We start from the raw sequence: 6,356 nt of genomic DNA on the forward strand, positions 1-6,356 counted from the left end.
TGGTTTTCATCAGACAGCGAGTGACATTCTGTAAACGGCTTGTATAGTTTTTTTCATAACAATTCTATCGGCCAAATCCCTCCTGGATATGAATTGCAATAGGACTGGATATCTCATGATGGATTGAACATCTGTTTATTGTGGTGGTGAAAATATTGTTTTATTACAATGTTTGTGATAATTTCACAGACATTTTGGATCACTACCTTAGCTTTGTGGTTGATACTGGGTTGTTTACACAGAACGTACATGTTATTCAACAACAACGCCAGTACTTATTTGCATAGCAGGCACACAAATGCAAACTTTACCTCACATGTCACATACAATTCACTTGCACGTTTGTATATTTAACAATACTTTAACTACATTTTACAACTGCTAATGGACTAGCTTGTGGGCCAAGCCACCTGTCTACAAATATTCAATTTCACCAGGATGTTTGAAAAATATACAACATATTTTGCTATCTTTGTTTGCCAATTGTCCAGCATAGTCTTGTTAGGTTCAGGAACCTATTTCTGCTGGTGAGGAATGGCTTGGACAAGCTGAGGTACCCACATTTCAACCTCCAAACATGTTCCTCCTCCATGTTAATAATACATCTGCTAAATGTGTGTTGAGAAAGTTTGATAAGAGTTTAATTCGTCAAAGCATTTTTACAGAGACAAAGATGTTTGTGTTCTGTAGGAAAATGGTTTATTTCAGACATTCACCACAAATGATTGGTTTATGTTCATTGTACTATTCCTGGTATCTGTTTAGGTTAGTTTGCACCTAATGGAGGACTTCTTAAACCAACCTCCCCTCCTCTCCAAAAAGAAAGGAGGACCAAGTCACTCTTCATATAATTAATTAAATTGCCTTTATTTGTATGGCACGTTCAATGTAACCAACATTTAAAAACTCCTCTCTGCCAGGGTTTCTCCCAGCTAGAGCTGTGTTACTTTTCTCTGAGAGCACAGAGAAAACAACGCTTTAACCTTCTCATCAATCTGGAAGTTACAGCCCCACACAGTCACTAGAACATTGGGAATAGTGCTTAAATTGATCTCGAAATTAAAAACATTAATACGATACTGTTATCTGTCTCGTAACATACTTTTGCTCTGTCCTGTGCATTTCCTTTGGGTGAGGCACGTGGTGTGATTTGGGGAGACAAACAGGACATATTAGGACTATAGTTTTGTGTGGACTCAGCGCCTGGGACCCTGATGTAGGTATGCTATGAGCATGTTGCCATTGAAACCCCTGTTGCATGAATTCCTTTAACAAAATGCCATGTGTGTCCTGTAATGGTTGTGGTATTAACATTTTGCAGATTTTATTATAAAAAAATACACTAAAGAATGGCTGTGTGTCTTGTTTTTGTCCTGCCTCATCACATTATCATTTCAATATCGGTGTATTTTTTTTATTTATTTAACTAGGCAAGTCAGTTAAGAACACATTTTGAAATTCTTGAAATCTCTTTTTTACAAAAGCTATATGGGAATTTCAATAATAAAACTAAAATAATTTGGAAAAAAAAGCAAAACAGAAAGTGCAATAAATAGCAAAACTTACAACAACAACAAAAAATCTAACTATATATATTATGAGCACACTTAGGCTTAGATTCAATCAGATTATTATCATTTTTTTTATTCATCTTTATTTAACCAGGTAGGCCAGTTGAGAACAAGTTCTCATTTACAACTGCGACCTGGCCAAGGTAAAGCAAAGCAGTGCAAAAAAAAACAACACAGAGTTACACATGGGATAAACAAACGTACAGTCAATAACACAATAGAAAAATCTGCATACAGTGTGTGCAAATGAAGGAGGTAAATAGGCCAATAGTGGCGAAGTAATTACAATTTAGCAATTTACACTGGAGTGATATATGTACAGATGAGGATGGGCAAGTAGAAATACTGGTGTGCAAAAGAGCAGAAAAACAAATATGGGGATGAGGTAGGTAGTTGGATGGGCTATTTACAGACGGGCTGTGTACAGGTACAGTGATCGGTAAGCTGCTCTGATATCTGATGCTTAAAGTTAGAGAGGGAGATATACGTCTCCAACTTCAGTGATTTTTGCAATTCGTTCCAGTCATTGGCAGCAGAGAAATGGAAGGAAAGGCGGCCAAATGAGGTGTTGGCTTTGGGGATGACCAGTGAAATATACTTGCTGGAGCACGTGCTACGGGTGGGTGTTGCTATGGTGACCAGTGGGCTGAGATAAGGCGGAGCTTTACCTAGCAAAGACTTATAGATGACCTGGAGCCAGTGGGTTTGGCGACGAATATGTAGCGAGGACCAACCAACGAGAGCATACAGGTCGCAGTGGTGGATAGTATATGGGGCTTTGGTGACAAAACGGATGGCACTGTGATAGACTACATCCAATTTGCTGAGTAGAGTGTTGGAGGCTATTTTGTAAATGACATCGCCGAAGTCAAGGATCGGTAGGATAGTCAGTTTTACAAGGGTATGTTTGGCAGCATGAGTGAAGGAGGCTTTGTTGCGAAATAGGAAGCTGATTCTAGATTTAACTTTGGATTGCAGATGCTTAATGTAAGTCTGGAAGGAAAGTTTACAGTCTAGCCAGACACTTAGAATATGTGGACAACTATAAATACCTAAGTCAGAACCGTCCAGGGTAGTGATGCTAGTTGGGCAGGCGTGTGCGGGCAGCGATCGGTTGAAGAGCATGCATTTTGTTTTACTTGCATTTAAGAGCAGTTGGAGGCCACGGAAGGAGTGTTGTATGGCGTTGAAGCTCATTTGGAGGTTTGTTAACACAGTGTCCAAAGAAAGGCCAGATGTATACAGAATGGGCCAGTTGCTGCGGCGGGTGCAAAGCTGTTGGCCGGGGTTGGGGTAGCCAGGTGGAAAGCATGGCCAGCCGTAGAGAAATGCTTATTGAAATTCTCGATTATCGTGGATTTATCATTGGTGATAGTGTTTCCTAGGCTGGGGCCGACAGATAAACAAAATGAAGTACCATGTTAATGAACAGTCCAGCAGGCATCAGCTGTGTAGCTGAGTGATCATAGGGTCCAATGAGCAGCAGTAGATGAAACAGGGAGCCGTTCGGTAGTCGATTAGTACGCTAGGCGAGCGGGAGACACAGCGTTCAGGAAGCTAGCAGGCCGGGGCTAGCAGATGGATCATCACAAACATCCACAATGCAGAGGCCGGTTGAGAGCACGTCGGCCGAATTACGTCAGCAGACCAGCAGACCAGTCGTGATGGATCAGCGGGGCTGCGTGTCGACAAAAGGGTCCAGGCCAATTGGCAAGAGCGTTATTGTAGTTGGTGTACTTTGTTTGCTAGCCGGGAGATGGGCCTAGCTCGAGGCTAACTGGTGCATGCTTCTGGATAAGGGCGTTAGCCACAATAGCAACTAGCTAGCTGCGAAGATCTGGTGTAATGGTCCAGAGCTTGCAGCATGAATCTGGTGATGTAGTGGGGGGGAAAAAAATCAGTCCGATATGCTCAGGGCTGATATCGCGCTCGCAGGTATTATCCGGGTGAAAGCGGCTGGAATCCGAGCTAAAGGTAAAGACCGCTAGCAGTGGCTAACAATGACTAAATAGCTAGTAGCTAATTAGCTGGCTAGCTTCTGATGGAGGTTCCAAATATAAGGTCTAAAAAAATAGCAGATCCGTACCACATTGGGTGAGGCGGGTTGCAGGAAGGTAAATTTCATTAGAAAATTGAAAAATAGATTGAAATATAATGAAATGTATACAGAAAAAAACAAAAAAGACAATATTTACATGGGAAGAAAACAAACACGTCTTATTGCTGCGCCATCATGGAATTGAAAGCGCATCTTGGAAAGATCAAGCATTAACCATTGATAGCTGACACACAGCTGGTGTTTTGGCTGCGTCAGAGGTGTAACTAAGTTAGAGAGCTGTCAAATCAGTGAGCGGCTGCTTGTGTGGTCATCACGAAGCCACAGCCATCCCACTCGCATTAGAAGTTCAGAACGAGAAAGTGTAGGCTATACCGAAATAATGACATTCAAATTGAAAATCATTAAACAAAATAATATGGATTTATATCAGCCTAATCAAGATGTAGGCCTAGATTACACATTCCAATGTTTGAAAATTTAACAAGACTGCATGGTAGTATTGTATTGACCTGGCTGGATCATAAATTAACAAATGTCCAGACAGATGTTTGCGTTTACGAATTCCCGGTTTATTAACCAAACTCAACACACTCTACTGTTTGGCCGTAGCCCACGCCAAATAAACCAAGGAAAACAGTATCAAACAATGTTGTTAAGACCAGACATAAAAGAGAGAGAACAATGGCTACTCATGGTCTTAAACTTGTGGTGGTGCTCCACCCCCCTTTCAAACCCCCCTGCCGCTTCCCCAACCACAAGGATGCCCGGCACCGGAACATTCCAGGCATTCTCGTGGTTGGCAGATAGCAGGTTGACTGGGATGTCGGACCCCACGAACACTGGGTACTGGTAAGTACAACACAACAAACTAACAGCATAACTCATAACACACTGTCTGTACGGGTCGCGACACAGCCCCCCCCACCACAAATTCACTCGTTCAGAGGGAACAAACAAAGTCTGGACGTGTACTCTGGCAAGAGTCTTCACTGACATTTTCAACCTGATCACCGACAACAATGAGACAGCCTATAGGGAGGTGGTCAGAGACCTGACCGTGTGGTGCAAGGACAACAATCTCTCCCTCAACATGATCAAGACTAAGGAGATGATTGTGGAATACAGGAAAAGGAGGACCGAGCACACCCGCATTCTCATTGACGGGGCTGTAGTCGAGCAGATTGAGAGCTTCAAGTTCGTTGGCGTCCACATCACCAACAAACTAACATGGTCCAAGCACACCAAGACAGTCGTTGAGAGGGCACGACAAAACCTATTCCCCCTCAGGAGAATGAAAAGATTTGGCATGGGTCCTTAGATCCTCAAAAGGTTGTACACTGCACCATCGAGAGCATCCTGATGGGTTGCATCACTGCCTGGTATGGCAACTGCTCGGCCTCCGTCCGCAAGGCACTATAGAGGGTAGTGCGTACGGCCCAGTACATCACCGGGGTCAAGCTTCCTGCCATCCAGGACCTCTATACCAGGCGGTGTCAGAGGAAGGCCCTAAAAACTGTCAAAGACTCCAGCCACCCTAGTCATAGACTGTTCTCTTGGCTACCGCACGGCAAGCAGTACCAGAGTGCCAAGTATAGGTCCAAGATGCTTCAAAACAGGTTCTACCCCCAAGCCAGAAGACTCCTGCACAGCTAATCAAATGGCTGCCCAGACTTTTTCACCCCTGCCCATGCTGCTGCTACTCTATTATTATCTATGCATAGCCACTTTAATAACCCTACCTGCATGTACATAATTACCTCGACACCGTTGCCCCCGCACATTGACTCTGTACCTGTACCGCTTGTATATATCCCCTCTATTGTTATTTACTGCTGCTCTTTAATTATTTGTTTTTCTTATCTCTTACTTTTTTTTGTTGGTATTTTCTTAAAACTGCATTGTTGGTTAAGGGCTTGTAAGTAAGCATTTCACTGTAAGGTCTACACCTGTTGTATTCGCCACGTGACAAATTAAATTTGATTTGAGGGCCCTTTCTTGCCATGCAGTTTTCACAGCGGCGGCAAAAGTCCTCCACATTCCTCTTGTGCTGTCCCCAGTAAAAACCCTGACGGAGGCGGCAGAGGGTTTTTGTGACCCCAAAGGTTCCAGTCCCCACGAGTGCCCTGGATCACAGCCTCCTGCAGTGCTTTGGGACCACCACCTGCCACCTCTCCTCTCCCGTAGCTGGCTCCTTCCATGCTCGCTGTAGCACGCCATCAGCTAGCTGCAGTCTCTCAAACTTTGACCACAACCCTTTGGTCGCGAGGGAGAGCGATGTCACCTCTTCCCACGGTGGTTTCAGCTACGCCTCTACTTTGTCCTGTCCCTGCTGCTGCCCCCATTCAGCCACGTCGACAGTCTGCAGCTCACAGCAGACAGGCCCGCTCACGCGACACACTGTGGCCCAGACACCTCTTCCATACACAGCTCTCTCTCACAGTGTTAAAGGCCTCCTTACACTACACTGTCCAAGTGAAGGCCTTGTCCTTTGGTAGCAGGCGGTTCAGGGGAGCAGCAATGCTCGAGAAGCCCCGTACAAACTTCCTGAAGTACGAGGCCAAACCTGGGAAGCTCTTCAGCTGTTGGTGGGCCAGTCTCGGACACCCCCCATTTTGTCCTCCATGGTGCTGATACCCTGCTCCCCCACTTGGTGGCCCAAGAAGGACACCTCTCTCCTCATGAAGTGGCACTTCTCGTGTGGAGCTTCAGGCCTGAGGCGGCCACCC

This window comes from Salmo salar, chromosome ssa26, assembly GCF_905237065.1.
Source record: "Salmo salar chromosome ssa26, Ssal_v3.1, whole genome shotgun sequence".
Lineage (NCBI taxonomy): Eukaryota > Metazoa > Chordata > Actinopteri > Salmoniformes > Salmonidae > Salmo > Salmo salar.